This window comes from Aegilops tauschii, chromosome 6 (assembly GCF_002575655.3).
Source record: "Aegilops tauschii subsp. strangulata cultivar AL8/78 chromosome 6, Aet v6.0, whole genome shotgun sequence".
NCBI classification, from domain to species: domain Eukaryota; kingdom Viridiplantae; phylum Streptophyta; class Magnoliopsida; order Poales; family Poaceae; genus Aegilops; species Aegilops tauschii.
Genome location: NC_053040.3, coordinates 252,592,147 through 252,611,671, shown reverse-complemented (window position 1 = coordinate 252,611,671; position 19,525 = coordinate 252,592,147). Strand labels below are relative to the sequence as shown.

Here is a 19,525-nt window from a genome sequence, read left to right as displayed (position 1 = left end):
CGACGACGAGCTAAGCCTACGTCGATCTTCCTCGTCATAACATTTCGCCTTGAACAGCAAGATCATGGTGATGCATAGCAACGAGAGGGGAGAGTGTTGTCCACGTACCCTCGTAGACCGAAAGCGGAAGCGTTAACACAACGCGGTTGATGTAGTCGTACGTCTTCACGATCCGACCGATCAAGTACCGAACGCACGGCACCTCCGCAGCACACGTTCAGCTCTATGACGTCCCTCGAACTCCGATCCAGCCGAGTGTTGAGGGAGAGTTTCGTCAGCACGACGGCGTGGTGACGATGATGATGTTCTACCGATGCAGGGCTTCGCCTAAGCTCCGCTACGATATTATCGAGGTGTAATATGGTGGAGGGGGGCACCGCACACGGCTAAAAGATCGTTGATCAATTGTGTCTAGAGGTGCCCCCTGCCCCCATATATAATAGTGCAAGGGGGAGGCCGCCGGCCTAGGAGGTAGAGGCGCGCCAGGAGGAGTCCTACTCCTACCGGGAGTAGGACTCCCCCCCTTTCCATGTTGGACTAGGAGTGGAAGGGGGAAGAGGTGGAGGGGAGGAAGGAAGGGGGGGCGGCGCCCCCGTCTCCTTGTCCTATTCGGACTGGGGGGGAAGGGGGGCGCGGCCCTGCCCTAGCCTCCTCTCCTCTCTTCCACCTAGGCCCAATAAGGCCCATTAAGTTACCGGAGGTTCCGGTAACCTCCCGGTACTCCGGAAAAATCCAGATTTCACCCGGAACACTTCCGATGTCCAAACATAGGCTTCCAATATATCAATCTTTATGTCTCGAGCATTTAGAGACTCCTCGTCATGTCCGTGATCACATCCGGGACTCCGAACAACCTTTGGTACATCAAAACATATAAACTCATAATATAACTGTCATCGTAACTTTAAGCGTGCGGACCCTACGAGTTCGAGAACTATGTAGACATGACCGAGACACCTCTCCGGTCAATAACCAATAGCGGAACCTGGATGCTCATATTGGTTCCCACATATTCTACGAAGATCTTTATCGGTCAGACCGCATAACAACATACGTTGTTCCCTTTGTCATCGGTATGTTACTTTCTCGAGATTCGATCGTTGGTATCTCGATACCTAGTTCAATCTCGTTACCGGCAAGTCTCTTTACTCGTTCCGTAATACATCATCCCTCAACTAACTCATTAGCCACAATGCTTGCAAGGCTTAAAGTGATGTGTATTACTGAGTGGGCCCAGAGATACCTCTCCGACAATCGGAGTGACAAATCCTAATCTCGAAATACGCCAACCCAACAAGTACCTTTGGAGACACCTGTAGAGCACCTTTATAATCACCCAGTTACGTTGTGACGTTTGGTAGCACACAAAGTGTTCCTCCGGTAAACGGGAGTTGCATAATCTCATAGTCATAGGAACATGTATAATTCATGAAGAAAGCAATAGCAACATACTAAACGATCAAGTGCTAAGCTAACGGAATGGGTCAAGTCAATCACGTCATTCTCCTAATGAAGTGATCCCGTTAATCAAATGACAACTCATGTCTATGGCTAGGAAACATAACCATCTTTGATTAACGAGCTAGTCGAGTAGAGGCATACTAGTGACACTCTGTTTGTCTATGTATTCACACATGTATTATGTTTCTGGTTAATACAATTCTAGCATGAATAATAAACATTTATCATGATATAAGGAAATAAATAATACTTTATTATTGCCTTTAGGGCATATTTCCTTCAGCTACTGCGTTCGGCTGCTCCTCACCGCCTGATGCGCGCGCCGACTGCTTTGCTGCTGCTCGTGCCGCCGCTGATGCTACTCCCTGCTACTGCTCATTGTTGTTGCCTGCTACTGCTCCTAATCCCTGCCGCTGCTTCTTCTTACTACTGCCACTGTCGCTAGTTGCTACTGCTCTGCCGCTACTGCTGCTCTGTTTTGCTGTTGCGTGCTCTATGTGTGTGTGTGGCTGCCTTTCCACAGCCGTGTGTGGCCGGCCCTTGTTTTAATTAGGACTAGTTTAGATTAGAAGTAAAGTAGTGCTAAGTTAGTCTAATAGCAGATGACATGTGGACCTACTGTTAGTTTAAAGGAAAAGCAAGTTTAAAAAAATGCCTAAGTCAATGATACATGGGACCCACTTGCACTATTCATCTGTTGACTAGTCAAATATTAACTGGGTCAACTCTGCTCAATGACCCCACTTGTCATGCACTCTGGCTAGCACTGCCCTAGGTGGCAAAAGTATTTACTGTTATTTTTTTTGAATTTCTTTGAAAAATCATAATAAATAATCCGTAGCTCAGATTAAAATACTTTGTACATGAAAGTTGCTCAAAACGACGAGACGAATCCGAATAAGCAGCCCGTTTGTCCGTCACACGTCCCTAGCTTAGCAAACCTCGAACCTTTCCCCTCCGGTTCATCTGTCTGACATACGTCCGGAACCGGGAAAACATTCCCGGATGTTTTCCCTCTTCGTCTGTATCACCTAGCACCGCGTTAGATCGCTCCTAGCACCGCGTTTTCCCATGTTATGTTTTACGATGCTTTGATTGCTCTGTTATTTATTGTGTTCCCTCTCCGTTACTTCTTTCCGGTAGACCCCGAGGCGGCTGCCGATGCCACTATGTTCGACTACGTCACTGACGACCCTCCTTGTCTGAGCAACAGGCAAGCCCCCCCCTTTGATCATCTCGATATCGCCCATTCCATTCTCTCATGCTTGCATTAGATTTTGCTACTGTAATTGATTGCTCCTATTCTGATGCATAGCCTGCTTTTGTAACCTGCTTAATGTTACCTACCTACTTATCCTAAACTGCTTAGTATAGGTTGGTTAGTGATCCATCAGTGACCCCCACCTTTTCCTTGTTGCCCCTGCTTCATCATTGAAGACCCGATCAACGGGATCGAAGACCAGGCCCCAGCACCGCACATCACTTTCCCCTTAGTTGCTCGACAGTACTGGGTTACTATCGAGTGCCAAGGGTGAGACCTCTACAGCACTTCTGATGTTAACCCTGTAGTGTAGTTATTCGGTTGTGGTCATCGAGGGTGATTCCGCCTTAACCACTTCCGATACGACTCTGTCGTGCAACCCCTCAAGTGTGAACCTCGGGGGTGGTTCCTCTTACGTTCACCTTGATGATTACATCGAGTGGAATTCACCGGGGTGATTCCTCGGGTTTTCCCCTTGATGTTCGGACACACGGATACTTGGACTTTACAGTTGTTTCTTGGAAGGGCGGGTCGACCCTGAGGGGTACCCGCGATTGATGTGGAGACGGGTTGACCTGGAGGGTGCCCGCGAGATACTTACAAGGCGTGGCCGGGCATTCTTAGCCCTTGTCGCGAGTCCTCGAGACGGGGCAACGGGGTCACATCTTTCGTGAGTCTCTGCTTGTTACCGCGTGCTCCTAATCCACTACGATTTGGATATTTGATCCGAGGGGCCTCTGGCCTAATAGCACTAACCATCACGTGGGCATAGTATGGGCATTCTGCGTCGTATGCATCAGCCGAAGCTTAATATACGTCATGCGACTGAGCGGCGCGCGCCGGGTTGGACTGGTAAGCTCCCGCCTTTTTTAAGGAGGTAGCTAGGTCTGCTCACCGGCCGCCCACGCAACGTGCAGGAGTTCCCGGGGTGATGGCCCATGACCCCTGGGGGCATAGGTTTAGTCCGGCGTGCTTGACCTCTCTATTAAGCCTAGGTCGGGTTGCGGCGTATTGTTTGGCCGAGGCCGGGCATGACCCAGGAAAGTGTGTCCGACCGGAGTTAATCGAGCGTGGTGGGTAAGTTGGTGCACCCCTGCAGGGAAGAAAACAACTATCGATAGCCTGTCCTACGGTAACGGACACTTGGAGTTGTATCCCGATCGATACAACTAGAACTGGATACTTGTGATGAGTAATGGATTGTGATGATAACTGGATAGTATGGCTCTGGGATTGCTTTCTCGTAGGGAGTCGAGAAAGGATCTCCGGCCGAGGTTGATAACACTGCTACTACTTTACTTTATGCTACTCTTACCTCTTCTGATGCTGCAAGATACTTGAAGATGCTGAAGATGCTAGTCTTCGATAGTACTAGGCCTTCTCTCTATTCTGGCATTTCTGCAGCCCAGTCCACATATACAGCCTTCCTTTGATAATGTTGCATATGTAGTGTAGATCCTTGCTTGCGAGTACTTTGGATGAGTACTCATGGTTGCTTTGCTCCCCCTTTTCCCCCTTTCTTCTCCTTTTGAGTTGGTGCAACCAGATGTCGGAGCCCAGGAGCCAGATGCCACCGCCGATGTTTCCTACTACGTGGAGGCCGCCGACGACCAGGAGTAGTTAGGAGGCTCCCAGGCAGGAGGTCTTCCCTCTTCGATCGTGTTGCTTTTGTGCTAGCCTTCTTAAGGCAAACTTGTCTAACTTATGTCTGTACTCAGATATTGTTGCTTCCGCTGACTCTTGTGTTTTCGAGCTTATGTATTCGAGCGCTCGAGGCCCCTAGCTTGTAATACAAAGCTTGTATTATTTTAATTTGTGTCTAGAGTTGTGTTGTGATATCTTCCCATGAGTCCTTGATCTTGATCGTACACATTTGCGCGTATGATTAGTGTACGATTGAATCGAGGGCGTCACAAGCCGCCGCGCCTGAGGACCGAGAGGAGTCGCCACCGAGATCCGAGACTAGCCGCTGCGGCTGAGGACCGAGAGGAGCCGCCGCCTCCAGGTTGCGACTGTGACACACCGCCGCCTCCAGGTCGCCGCCGAGGTCCGCAATCGCCGAAGCCGGCCGGCCCTCACCTCCATAGACCTCCTCTCGGATGGATCCTGCACGTTGCTAGATCGACGGAAGGGGACCTCCACCACCGCCGTTCTTCTCCCTCCCCGACCTCCCGTCACCGTGCTCCCCGGATCTGGCCGTGGCTACAACCGGCGGAGCTTCCCGGCCACCGCCGATGACGCCAGCGAGGTAGCCACAGTCGTTGCTGCCAGATCCATGGAGGAGTGTACCCCGGCCTTCTCCTCGTTTTTCTCTTGTTGTATGCCTTTATTCATATTGCTATGCATTATCACTAACACATTGGCAATGCAACACCTTCTGGAGATAGCATTGACGGTAGTACACATGTTTTGTACTGTAAGCCATTGCATTTACCTATAGGAATATGCAACTCACAGTTCTCTCTGTATGTTTTCGGTACATGTTCGGAATATCTGCTACTAGGTGCATACAAGATGAATCTTCAAGACATGCTATCTTGCTTCGTAAGTACTGCTATTTAAGGTGAGCCTTGCAGAACTATCTTTTAATGTCTCCAGTTTATCCTAAAGTATTTTAGCCTAAATTTCCTGTCATTTAGATAGATGTGGGTTATGCTAATCTGACTGGTAAGTTATGGTATTGTAGCTACTGCACATGTCCCTCAATTTCCCACTTCCATGTGTCAGGATGCTAATATGGGTGTTACTATATTGCCTTCCAGTTTATCCTGAAGTATTTTAGCCTAAATTTCTTGTCATTTAGATAGATGTGGGTTATGCTAATCTGACTGGTGGGTTATGCTAATCTGACTGGTAAGTATGGTATTGTAGCTACTGTACATGTCCCTCAATTTCCCAGTTCCATGTGTCAGGATGCTAATATGGGTGTTACTATATTGCCTTCCATTTTGTAATATGTTATGTTTGCAATTTCTCAGGGCCGCTGCTGCCGCCGTCCGTAGCAACGCATAGGCCGCTTGCCCAGCTCCCTCATTCCGAGCACGGCACCACGCGTCGGAGCTTGTCGGGAGGCACGGAAGGACGAACAGAGTTCTACCGGTGATCCGTGTTGTCGTTGACGGTGTCATAGGATCTGCGGTGCACGTGGACAAGGCGATGGGGCTGCCAACCTACCTCCTCTTCACCACAGCACATGTGGATTCTTGGGCTACCTCAACTTGGATCAGCTTTTTCAAGAGGGGATGCTTGCCATTCAGAGGTAAATGGTGCTCTTCAATTTTGTTGTTGTTTGATTTGGCTTGCAGTTTCTACAAATGATGTGAGGCTTGGCTTTGGGTAGTACATCATCTGCTCCAGTGTCTAATTGCACGCATAACAATCACTTGATTTATGCGCTTCAACCTTCAAATAGTTTGTAATTTATAGAATTCACTACGGCACTTGTTCATTCATGTATATGTGGCTGGATCTGATGGAGAAGATAAAGACAACTAATACGCTGAAAATGATTTTACATCCTGGTTCGAAAAGTAAAAGGGAAATCTTCGAGTAAATGTATGTTCTACTACAAAGGAACTTCCCGAGGGATCCCATTGAAATTTAAAGTATGTTTCTTTTTTTATTCCTATGCATACTAAATGTGCATCTTGGCCTGGCTCTTGGCACACGCACAATCCATCAGATGAACAGAGCACTCTTCGAGTACTCCTGTATTTCCTAGAGCAATATTACTTACATTTAGTTTCGTGCCATCATGGAAATTCAGACGGGTGTTTCGCAGAGTGTTCAGAATAATACTTTGCAAGGGACAGGAGCGCGATGTCAAGCAGCAGTAGCAGGTTCTGCAGCTTCGACGACCCTGGTGAGTCCACGGTCGTGCTCAACTCCCGCCAGCAGGGCGCGAAGGAGTTTCCCCTTGAACCCCATGACCTGATTCTCAGGTTCGTAATTTAGCCTATTTTTGGCTGTTGATCACTCCTTTGTTTCTTTGTACATGTTCTGATTAATGGTGCTTTGGAACAGTTCAACATGTAGTTTTTGATGGGATTTAGTATTTTTGGGCTGTTGAGATGGAACAGTTCAACACGGTCGTAATTTTGGGCTGTTGAGGTGGGATTTAGTACAAATCTGGGGAGCTGAAGCTTAAGAAGTTACAGAATGAGTTTGCCTCGTTTTTCACTCTATATATTGATTTTATTGACTACAAAGATTTTGTATTTTCCATCGTCAAAACAGGCTGCACTATTCCTAAATTTTATGACTAATGGAGCTGTATGGTGCAATCTAAGCTGGAGTACAACTTGTATGCTTATTTATATCCCTCCTATTGCTAATACGCAGGAAGATATTTATCATATATTTTTGTTGCCTCATAAAAAAATGAACCTAATGTTCTTCCCTGATATACTATTAGTCACGGTGTTGGCTATTGTTATTTGAAGTATAGATTGAAATGCTTCAGATATTGTGCCTTATGAAAGAACACACTTATGTTATGAAATCAAACTTTCCAGTTTCTAAAAAGATTAAGTGTCTGTTGGCTGCTAATAATTTTGTTTATAAATAAATTATATTGTTGTTTATTATATATGCAGGTTGATTTGAACAATGTATAAGGTCGCCACTGCTGGCCGAGTTGGATACCCATTTGTGGTCCTTTTTTCCTTGTTCTTGTTGTACAGATGACAGTTCATGGATTTCTGATATGATTGCTTCAGTGATGATTTTTGCAGAACCACATGCCGATGGTGCACTTGCCTTTGGAATTAAAGATTAGCTTACTACACTAACCAGATATCATATATAAATACTCTACTCTACAGCAGTATGAAGGGGTGAGCTAATTCTGTTGTCACTGTGTTTCACACTTCTCTGTCATAGTTTGCGTCTAATTTCCCTACAGATTTCAGGGCTAGCAAATATGTTAAAGATAGATACAGAGAAAGGCGATTAGGGGAGTGGATTCCGATAATGATGCGAAAAAAATTCCTTTGGGTCGAACACATACTCTTGAAAGAAAGCAAGAAGCTTCTTGGTAATGGAGATGGTTCTCTTATATTTGGCAGGAGTCAGAAAAAATCCAGCATGGAAAAACACCACATTCAACATGGTGTAATTATGATGATCTAAACGAGTATTCCTGGTCTGTCTACAACCTTATTTTATGGTCACATACTAACACACCTTTTCAAATTTTCTCTAATAGATCCTACTCTGTTTTAGGACTTCTGATTGTTTCTCACTGCCATGACCAATACGGGATGATGGTGGCTTCTTCAAATATGTGCAAGATATGTCCTCTTTAGCATCACTGTATTTTTGAAAACGTTATATCTGAATTTAGAGTGCACTTCTGCAAAAAAAGATTTTGTCCTGATTACTATTTCGATTTTATTTCTGTAGGCACTGTGAAATGATCGAATGCCGCTAATCATTTTGGAGGTTTGTTGTAGGGTGCTCTACCAGGTTTTTTGTTCAGATATGCTCTTTCTCTGCCTGCCATTTTAGCCATCAGTTGAGAATTATATTCAGGTTAGCAAACAAGTTTCTTGATACTTATAAGGCGAACATACTTATAAGGTGAACATACAAAAGAAATAAAATCTTGATGACTTGTGAGCTTTGCCTATTAACTTAAAATTAACGCTGACAAGTTTCTTGTTCTGTACCATGGTAAGTCATGAGTCTGCTGTCTTGATACAAGGAAATAAGGAAATATTAGTTTTCTGCTTATTCGTTCATATCTTATTACTGAAAGGATTGCCAGTGTAATAGTAATTCAAGTTTCACCTTTCGCAGTGTAGTCTGGAATATTTTAATTAGCAAGATGAACTCCTATCAACTACTCCCAAGGTTTTCTGAAACTGTACGAACATTTGCTAACAGAAACTTAAGTTAGCAAGTTTGCATAGCTGCTTAGCTACCAAGTTGCTCTGCAGTTAATAACTTAATATACACCTATGTTAAATACATATACTTGTTGAAAGGTTTTTGTGTACTGCTCCTTGTCCTTTATGTGACATTTACTTTCGCAGTCAGTCATAAATGGATCCAGGTAGATGTATGGATATCTATATGGTGGATGATCCGTGTCATTCTTTTACAGGTCATAATATGCACCCACACAATTCAAGTTCATATTCTGGAAGGACATTGACCAACGAACCTTGTAGTAATGTTACAGGTCATAAAATTGTGTATTCCTACTAACCATCATTGCATGTGTGCAGTGGTTAGAGATTTTGTAGTGGATAATCAATTATCTTTATCTTCTTCTAACTCAAGGAATCATACTGCAACATTTCCTCCAGTGCAGGCAAACTCGAATGATAGTTAGTAAACTTGGTTAGTAATATTTTTTGTTTTCTTACCTTGCATTTGTGATACGTCACTGAACATGTTTATTAGTTTGTCACGTCACTCCTGCTTGACATGCCAATTCACAAAGGGCAGCCTGGTGCACATCGCTCCCGCTTGCGCAGGGTCCGGGGAACGGTCCGACCACTTGACATGCCAATTCACAAAAATGAAAGAAATCCAGATGACCTGTGAACCTCCCTGTTGACATAAAATTAATGTTGTTTTATGTCTAAGCCTCATCTATTATATACATGTACAGTTACGGTGGTGGATTTCAATTCCTGTAACTTAGTTTTCTTACGAGATGTAACTCATCTACTAATATATAGTAGTATGTATAAAGTTTCTTAATCAAGCCAGCCCAATGGACGGCACCATACTTAGCCAAGCTAATAGACGGCCCATGCCCAGTACGATTTTTTCAACTGCTGTATAATGGTATTATGATTTCGTGCTCTTTTTCAGAAAATCTGGGTGATGAAGCTGACTCAATAGATCCAGATTTTGGCCGCTAAAGCTGGTAGTGCATCCTTGTCTATGGTGTGGACAGAGGGAGAAAGGAGGCAATTAACTACAGTCTAAATGTAAAATAAAATCGTCTGAATTAAAATAGAATCTGATAAAACAAAACAAAGGAGGTCATTAACTAGAGAATTAGGCTGGACTAGATATACATATTATACTGTATTTTCCCACTAAAAACATCCAGCGGGGAGGCTGATGCAGCACTATCACGAATTGTTCCAGCTCTTCCTGAATCGATATGGTTTGTCGATGTTGGGATCCTCGACGGTGATTAGCAACTGAATCGTGGTAATCATCGACACTTCTCTCCCACAGCCAACTCCCTTTGATCTGGCCCATCATTTTATATTGCTCCTCTTCCTGTTTGTTTGGATAAAGTTAGTCTTTCATATCTTTTTTACCTGTTTGATATGTCCTTGCACTAATTTTGATCAGTGTGCTATTAGATTTCTACAGCTAGAACAAAGTGTATGTGTATTCTGAATCCGGGTGCGTTGACGTTCTGTTGCTTGAAGTGATGTTTTCTTGGTGACGATGTAGGATGGAAGTACACTTTACTTCAAAGGATTGCACACATATGAAGCGGTTATTGATGAAGTCATGGAAAAGGGACTTGCCAATGCTACACAGTCATGAAATCTTTGTCTGTTTCACTCTTCTTCCATACATGATGTGCAAGGTTCTTGGGATGCTCGGTACTGTTGCCAGGAGGTACGAAATGGTTTGATCTGTCAAGCATGGATGTAAGTTCACTTATATGATTCCCCAATTGTTAGATCTATAGTATCACTAGCTGAATCTTCTGTTCGTGTTCAGTGCTGAAGCACAAAATACAAGGGGGTGCATGAGGAGGCGAGAGCTGACGGCAACCATTGGAGGAGGTCTGGTCGGTCGAAGAGTAAGGCGTCGGCAACTCCGGAGAGATTTGGCTTGAGCAAATGTCGATGCTACTGCAATGAGAAGACCCTTTTCTGTGAGCCCTATCCCTCTCATTTAGCGTCTCGATTTTGGGTTCTTCTGCTCCCTGTTTCTCTGTTCATTTGTGGTGATGGATAGAAAGCATCCATACTTCCATAGGCAGAAGCTTGCACTTACCAAATAGGTAATATTTCCAGTTCTGAGTACCTATTTCTTAGAACAATGCATCTATTATGTCATCAGTGTGCTGATAGAACCGAGTCACCGGAAATATTGCAGTATAGCTTGTTGGAGTAAAACATGTACTTTTGATTTTATTTATCAAAAATCCTGGTTCATTGCATGGTTTTGTTATCATAACTCTGTTTCATCAAGTTTTATTCTGAAAGTGATATGAGATTTTAGCCAAGCTGTTTTTAAATTTGTGAGCAGGCATGTAATTCAGGCAATAGCTGAGCTCCCAGCCTCCTAAGACTGGCATGGGCACATCAATAAGGGCATGGAGCCCGTCAAAGAGGAGGTCGGAGCGGCGTTGGACCTGGATCAACTCATCTAAATCAAGCGGCCGGCCTCGGCTGGGAGTCACCGACGCTCCACCTGGACGGCGTCGGCTGGGACAGCTCCACATGCAATGGCTGGCCGGGGACCAGACCTCGACAGGAACGTGTTGCCCTTTGAGCCGGTGCAGAGCGACAAGTTCGTAGCATCGTTATAGTTTTTTGCACAAAGATAGACCCTGTAGTACTGATCAGGTGAAACAGATCGATGTGGCACTGGTACTGAACTGAAGCAACAATTTGTTCAACAAAATATGATCCAAATAGAAAATGAGTGCGCATATTAGTTTCTATAACAAGGAATCGTCGCCGGTTTTGTGCCATTCATGTGTTTTTTCCCTATATATAGGATTGCTCTTTCGTTTTGGTTTGTCAAGATTTGAAATGGTTGTTGTGGTTAATATCTCTGTAGGTGTTCTTTGACCTCGAGAATGGCAACCAGGAGCTCAAGAGCGACGTCAAGGACCTCTACATCAACCTCGGGCAAGTAACGACATGTTTGAAGTGGAAATGTATCCATGACTGTTAGTTGTTGTTGTCAACAATTTTTTTGGAGAAGAATTAATAAAGCCATTTTTGTTGAACAATAACTGGGGGGGGGGTAGCACCCCACCGGTTTGTAATATTACACGCAGGACGATATATTTTCATCGAACTGTTAAAAACAACTAGATAAAGAGCTAAAACAAAAATATGGGGGACTGGTCATCATGCTAGGTCAGAGCAAAGCAAAAACCCGTATAAATGAGTCCCAAGGAGCAAAGATCATTATGTAGAATAGAATTTTTTTGCTCCAGGAAACCTTTCCTGGGCTCCATAAATTGTGTTTTTGTGCTCATGCTTGTGCATATTCTATAATTTTGATTCGTTGTTCAGGCATTTGGAGTTCACAGTTATCTAAGTTTCTCTTATGTGTGTTTTTGAAGAATTTGGTACTTTAGAGTCTTTCTATTATATTATCTTTGAATCTACTTAGAATAGATTAGTAGTATGATAGTGAAGTAATCTAATTCAATTTCCTTTTTCATTGCAACCACTTAATTTCAATCGGGTCAAAATAAAAAATCAAAGACAATTTTTTCCAGCCATAAGTAGAACACCGGAGCTAATTGATACACCATTTTGAAAATTGATACACTGTTCCAGGGAGAGCAGCGCACGCCGCGGTGGTCAAGGGCTTAGTGCCTGTTGACCTCGTCCGTGGCCGCTGTTGGTCGATGAAGGAGGCATGCATGAGGTGGTGCAAGGGCATGCTGGTGACATGCTGGTGACGGAGTCGCGCATCATGAGGCCGGGTGAGTAACGCTCGGGAACTACCGGGCACTCAGACTGACGCGGGATGGGGTTGGCGCGGTGACTCAAGGAGGAGGATGTAGTTATGGGGGAGGGAGTGACGACGGAGGGGCTTCGATGGCCCGACGAAACCCTACATCATAATCAAGGACCCTACATCTAAAGGAAACAGAGCAGTCTATATCATTAGTCTATTGGGTTTCTAGAAGAAGAAAAAGGGGAGAAATGGTTGTTTCTGCTACTCTACATTTGCTTTAAAATTGGTGTACATATATCAACAAGAACTTGGTTGCAAAAGTGATCAAACATAACATTCAACACAAACACATTGGTTTTGTAATTAAATGCCTAAGATCTTATAATTTTGAATTAAATTGTTTGATTATACAATCAGTTCACATTATTTGGTGTAGCATGCTGTTTAACATTTTAGAGTTCCATCCTTTTTAGTAATGAAATAATGATGAACTCATATTAGTGGATCCATAAAAGTGTATGATATTAGTTTGACAAGGTTATATAGCAAGGCAATTCTTGTTTGACGAGAATAATGAAAAACCAAGCAGCAAAAGAAGATAAATTTGGAAAGAAGAGATAATTTTTCGCTCGAGGGTGGGGCTGTAAGGAATCCGTGGCACGAGTAAACAAAAGCATCTTGGTCGCCATATAGAAAAACATCTTGGTTGCCTCCTCTCTATCTCGCCCATCTTGTTGCCAGGCATGGAAGAGAGGAGGGAGAGCCGAGGAGCGTGGTGGCCTCTGGCTGTTGCCCGGGAAAAGGTAAAGGCCGTGGCACGACTGCCCGTCGCAATGCCGCTGCTCCTTGCGTGCTTGTTCCCCTCCTTACACCCCCACGTCCAACTCGATCTTCGGCTGCCGCAACGCCGTAGATGACCAAGTCTAGCGCCCGCGCCCGCCGCCCTCTTGTGGATGGCCAACTGATAGCCGAAGGTGGGGAAGGCTTCGATAGTATGATGTGTGTTAGCTGATTGTCAAGAAAAAGATGTGAGTTAGTTGAGACGGCATTATTCTTGGTTATTTTAGCTTCGTGAATAGCATTTTAAATTTTTCTAAAAGACGGACGTTTTACTAGTATATATAGGACTGGACTATTCTGTTACCGGTAACAAAATATTATTCTCTTACCCTCGCGCCATATATAGATCGATCGACGTGAATCTTGTAAACTGACCGAAGCAATCATTCCCGACGAGAAAACAAAATGGAAAAAAGCCCCACACCCCATCGTCTTTCACTAGGACCCCAATCCACCCCTGCATCCCGCCGCCGCCCGAGCGTGCTCCCACCAGCGCGCCGCCGCCCCGGGCCTCCTTCCTCCTCCGGCCAAGCTCGCCGCCGCCCCCGGTCCTCCTTCCTCCTCCGGCCAAGCTCGCCGCCGCCCCCGGTCCTCCTTCCTCCTCCGGCCAAGCGCGCCGCTGCCCCTGTCCCCCTCCTCCGGCCAAGCGCGCCACCGCCCCCGGTCCTCGCGGCACGCCATCGCCGCCGGTGCGCCTTACCTCGTGCGCGGCCGTGGCCCCTGACGCACCCCCACTGCTACCCTGTCCGCGGATCCCCACGGCACGACGTCGAGGTCATGGAGCACGAGGGAGGTTCTCTCACTAATTTGTTTCTCTCTGTGCTGCAGCACGAGGGAGGTTGGATGAACTGCACGAAAAAAAGCTCAGTTCTACAGACAGCCCCCGCCGCCCACACGGACTACTTCCTCCGGTCCTCATCCAGGTATGGGGCTCACATCAGTCCAACTATTCCCCCCTTATCCGTCCGAGCTCCTCCTGCCATGCTCCTTCACGTACGAGCTTTGTCGGCACTGGTGCACGCCACCACACGTTCAAAGAGTGTCTTGGAAAATGTTCAGAAGTTTGGTTCCATAAAAAAATGCACTTGTTCATCTCGAAAGATCATGAAAGTTGAGAAGTCAAGGTGCCTAGCACCTGTTTGATGAAATGGCAAGCTAAATAATTACATTACAGATGCATATATCAACTTAGCTCAGTTGTGCATATGACAGCATGATCTAACTTTCCCCCCAATCTGATGTGATTTTATCTGGATCAAATGGACTCACAGAAAAGTTGCACACAAATAGCATCTTCTAAAAAGGTTTAAGATCTATTTCATAATTTGCCAGATAAAGAAATTTATATAGTACTCTTTAATCATTTTGTAGTTCCTCTAGAATGTTTGCTGATGGTTAGCAATAAGCAGACCAAAGCAGGGACAATTCATTCACATGTACGGAATGAACATATTTGATTTCTCATGAAACCTCTAAAAATCTAATTTCATAACCTTAAGAAATTACCAAATGGATGAGCAAATTACTATTACCACTGTACTGAATATTCTGAAGTGGTTAGTATACTAGAGAGTAAAACTGTGCCCTATTGTTTGGTTTAATTTCTGTTTAGTTTTGTGTTCTGTTGTTTGCCCTAGTTGATCCATGTGTTAATGCTTCTATGTTGTGCACTTCTAATTCCATCATGAAGGAAAGAAGATAAGCGAGCTAAGTACTTGTTTGGAAAGTTGGTAAGTTCGAATAGATAAACCTATAGAAGTTCATTGAAAAAGTTTGGTTTCGTTTAAAAATATGTGATTTTTGGTTGGAAAATCAGTGAGGAAATAGTTCACTTTGCTAACTGCTGCAGTTCTCTGGTTGGAAAATTAATGGTTCAATTTGCTGAGTCCTTTGGTCTACAAATTTATTTCTGTTTGTATGTAAGTGGCGTAGGCAACAGAAAAAAGCAAACAGTTTTGTTCAAGGGAGTTCAAAAACTAACATACAGGAAGTTCTTGATTATTTGGGTTATTTTGTATGATTTATTTTTTGCAGAATCTTGGTGTTATTTTGCCTTCCAGATATTTTTTTTACTGAGTGTACTGAGTCCCTACTGGCTGTAGCAGCTTACTTTAAAAACTGAACCTTACTGTCTCCAGATTAGCAGAAACTAGTTATTACTTTCTTGGTTAAAAGAAGTGTATACACTTTACTATTTATAGATTCAGATTGTCGGAACAAGTTCTCATACACGCCTTTTGACTCTGTTACAACTTGCTAAAAGGGTTAGAATGTTATTGGTGTTGCAAAAATATCAGACGCTCTCAACTGAATAAGAAGTGTGTAGCGCAAGTTTATGTATAACTACTGAGTTCAAAAATCTCAACGAACAAAGCTCTAACCAAAGTTTAAGAATTGTTTCCTTCATAAATTAGTTTTCTTTTGGTTAATTTATTGTTCTTGGCAGTACAGACGTAGAGTCTTGTGTAGTACATGTGTGTATTGTACATTGTATATTGTTATCACTTACCATACCATCATGGACAGAAATAAGAGAGATACATAGAGTCGTTCTATTAATCAACTTGCTAGCAACACTAGATACATTTCATCTTTGCAAAAATGTGATATATTTGGTGCAATTTCTGAATGATTTGGTTTCAAATTTGAGCTATCGTGCAACTTAGTTAAAACATGCATTTTAGTTCAAACACTAAGTTTTGGACCACAGAGTTCATGTTTTAAAGGTTTGTATAAATTCCAAACAGTCTGTGTAAATTCCCATCGAGTAGGTGCGCGTGTTGAGCGGCTACTGAACTTGTGCGGCTGCTGCTTTTGGACTGCCCAGGAAGCACGTCATTATATAGCTCCTGTTTGTTCTGACTTCTTGTTTCTCTACAGCGGCCAAATCCCGGCACACCTGATAGTTCAAACTTACACCGACTGACCTGCGACCAACTACCCCGCCTCTACAAGCTCCTCGGGAATGACTTGGTAGTAGCTGGGATCCCCCTACAGCGGCAAAATCCCGGCGCACCCAGCCGCCGCTCGTGATCCCCGCTCCTTCAGCTCGACTTCGTCGGCGCAGTCAGTCCACAGGAGTAGGAGCGGCGTGCCCGGCAACAAACAAGAACAGAAGGTATGTGGTCGGAAATTTAAAATTCTGCATACATTTGCCAAAGTTGTAGCTTCTTTCAAAGTTCAAAATGAAAAAGATATTTATTTCAACTTGTTCTAGCAAACCATGTGTGAGACCTTGGCAGCATGTCTACACACTATGTAGCGCAGAAAAATGTCCGGCGTAGTCAAACTCCTATCCCTGTTTGGGTAGATAGTCTAAACAGGACAATGTCAATCTCATAAATCCATTTCTCTATTCACCAAATGTTCTTTGGAGATAACAACCCATGTAGTCCCTCAATCTCTCAAATTTGTTTGAAGCTGAGTGTACTTATTCTGATGCTCTGGTTGACCTTATGCTTGCAGCTGAGTTGGACTTCCTCCTATTCAAATGCTTGCAACTTTTAATTATGTTTTGTTCGAAAGATAGTTGCTGTAAAGTAGTACATGTGCTAGCATTTCAGTATAGCTTCCGAAAAAACGTGGTTAGAGTTCTCAATTTGTTTAGAAGAAGATAGGACGGGAAATCTTGAATGGAAAGCTCATATGAGTGTGGATAGTTTGAGTAAATTGGTGACGGGTGGAGATCATTCATGTTGATTATTTTTTACAATAATGGTAGGTCCACTAGAGAATTTGTTGAAGATTAGATAGGAGTGAAAAAAAAGTTTAGAAGTGATGCTAAAAACTGAGATGTGTCAAATTTAACATTATCTAATTTCTTTTCTATTATTTTTAGTTTTGGTGTCTGAATTTGTGGATATATGCATTACAGCGGGCCCCAATATTTATTTCTTCAATTCTCTAACAAACAAGAGCTCTTTTTCAGTTCATAAAAAAATCACATACAGTTTTCTCTAGCAATTCATGATGCTTCTTCAGCGAGGACACCGTGCTGCACCGGCGCCGCCACACATGTCCGGTTTTCTCTAGTATATTTGATGTATGACCTGCAGTAGTTCTTCAGTGCACACAGGAAAAAAAAACTAGCAGTTCGATTACTAAATTAATTTTTTAGTTCAGTTCAATTAATAAATTTACTTCAGTTCAAAAATGTTACTCCCTCCTTCCCATATTGTTAGGCGCTTTAGATTTCAGCACGAAAATTAGCGCACATCGTTTGTTACTCAAGCTATCGTACAGGTATGAGAGACGGAGGCATGTACGACCTCAAAAAAAGGAAAGGGAGGCATGCACGATCTCTTTGACCACGTCTTTTAACTGCACGATCCCTTCGTTACCTACTAGTACTCCCTAATTTCCAGGAATTTAGCGATTGTCAGGATATTTTACAGGATATTTTAACTGCTTGAGAGAAGGAGTTGTTTGCATGTGCCTTACATATTCGGATTGCATGCAAAAGCTAATACGCCTAACAATTTGGGAAGGAGGGAGTACTAAATTTACTTCAGTTCAAACTAGCAATGGTAACGAGCTGTTCAATGTGGGGTTCGTGCAACATATAATGCAAAGTAGATAGGTGCAGGAAGAAAGGTACTTTATTTGATTTAGTTCTCCCATGATGCTTGTGTATTTCAATCCTCTAAGTTGCATTGCAAACGGCCAACAGTAGGGTTTTTTCAATGCTTTTATTGGAATTTTCAATGTATAGTTGCATTTATTTTGCATCTCCTCACTGATAGAAGAACCCTGCTACTACTTCTTGGTGGGAATGGTTTGACATGTATGTCACTGCCTAGTATCATAAATATCCTAGCTAAATAGATCATGATTTTCTCTCTTTCGCCTATGTCTCTTAGTGTGTTACCCCTTCCTCTTTTCATATAGCATATTCTGAACATCAGATGCTTTCAAAAATGTGTCGTGCAAGTCCAAGTATAACTGCTGTAGGAGTTCAAAAAATCTAACAATTTAAGCTCAACCCAATTTCAAAGAACTGTTTTCCTTCATAAATTGTATTTTTGTTAGTTTGTTGTCATGGACAGTACAGATTCACATTGCTGTGTAGTACATGTGTCCATTGATGTGTTCGAATCCCTTCCGTTCACTTTGATTCCTACAGGTGGTTCAATGTGTCGAGCGGCAGCAGCGCTTGATCCCTAGTGGTTGCCCGCGCAAGGAGGATACAGGGACGCTACAGTGGTGGAGGAGTCAGTACATGTAGTAGCTAGCTCAAGAAAAGGTATTGTCATGTAGCTTTGGTCTTACCATTGTGGTTTGTTGATTTTTTTTCTTGTGTTATTGCATGGGAAAATGAAAAAGAAAGGAGTTTTCTTTTTACAATTGATGATGGGATTGCATGGTTTCATCCAGAAAAAAGTGTTATTGATAAACCAGCAGCAAGGATGATATGTTCATGAGCTGAGTCCACATGCTGTCATTTGCAAATCAATATCTAAATGTGAGAATAAAAAAGCGAGACTCTGAGTGTTTGGTTTCATTGCACAAATAAAGTTCACATCCATGCCTTCTCAGACCTACATGTTCTACTTCTTATTTTAGTGACACACTCAGTTTAAGTTTCTTATTTTAGTTCAGTACAATTTCTAATTTTAGTTAAGTTCAGTACAATTTGTTCTATAAAATATAGTACAGCAAGCAATTCTATTTAGCGTTTTCTGTTGATATGTGCCCAAGAAACAAGAGATTCTTATTGAGTACAAGCTCCAAGTTTGCAATATATATATGTTGTATGATATATATTCTGTTCCTGTAGGAGGTTCAAAGACTGCCATGTAGCAAGTTCAAGAGTTTAGTTTTGTGAAAAAAGTGATTTCTTGGTTAATGCAATCCTCCTGTGGAAGCACTAAAACACGCTACCTGTTGAACTGATACCGAAGACAAGGAGCAGGACCAAGTGTGCTGGAAGTTTTTTTGTACCCATGTGCGGAAGCACTTTATTTTTCTGATAATTATTGTTGTGTTCATGTGGGAAACTTCAAAAACATCTTGTTTAATAAGTTATTGAGCTAAAAATGGTATGGTTCATACATTCTCGTTGATCTCGTTGTAATCGTCCTTGTTTTTGTGAGTTTCCTGATGCAACTTTTGTGGTCAGTCCGGATGGAAGAAGGTGATTCGTCCTTGTTTTTGTGAGTTTCCTAATGCAACTTTTGTGGTCAGTCTGGATGGGAGAAGGTGATCCGTCCAAAGTGTAATTCTGTGATATTGACGTTCAAGTTCTACAACTGATCCGTACAAACAAAAACGGAACAAAAACAGTGGTCCATTCTACAAAGGAAAAATGATTGAATTAAATATATTGATCAGTAC

The 19,525-nt window shown here is 43.1% G+C and overlaps 2 long non-coding RNA genes across 4 annotated transcripts; both read left to right on the top strand.

The window, feature by feature from the left end:
* The first annotated feature begins 5,966 nt into the window (after nucleotides 1-5,966).
* Nucleotides 5,967-11,774, top strand: LOC109740109 (uncharacterized). Of its 3 annotated transcripts, none has more exons than XR_012187686.1 (9): nucleotides 5,967-5,981; nucleotides 6,504-7,557; nucleotides 7,626-7,865; nucleotides 7,946-8,188; nucleotides 8,829-8,906; nucleotides 9,548-9,895; nucleotides 10,148-10,318; nucleotides 10,424-10,580; nucleotides 10,958-11,774. It is a non-coding gene; the product is annotated as an uncharacterized lncRNA (long non-coding RNA). The 3 variants fall into 3 exon arrangements; XR_012187685.1 differs by having other exon boundaries at nucleotides 10,148-10,350; XR_012187687.1 differs by having other exon boundaries at nucleotides 8,829-9,067; nucleotides 10,148-10,350.
* Nucleotides 11,775-13,647: 1,873 nt separating this feature from the next.
* LOC109740108 (uncharacterized) lies at nucleotides 13,648-19,254 on the top strand. The gene is made up of 5 exons (XR_005760134.3): nucleotides 13,648-13,881; nucleotides 14,021-14,115; nucleotides 16,073-16,310; nucleotides 18,315-18,434; nucleotides 18,969-19,254. It is a non-coding gene; the product is annotated as an uncharacterized lncRNA (long non-coding RNA).
* The last annotated feature ends 271 nt before the right edge of the window (nucleotides 19,255-19,525 follow it).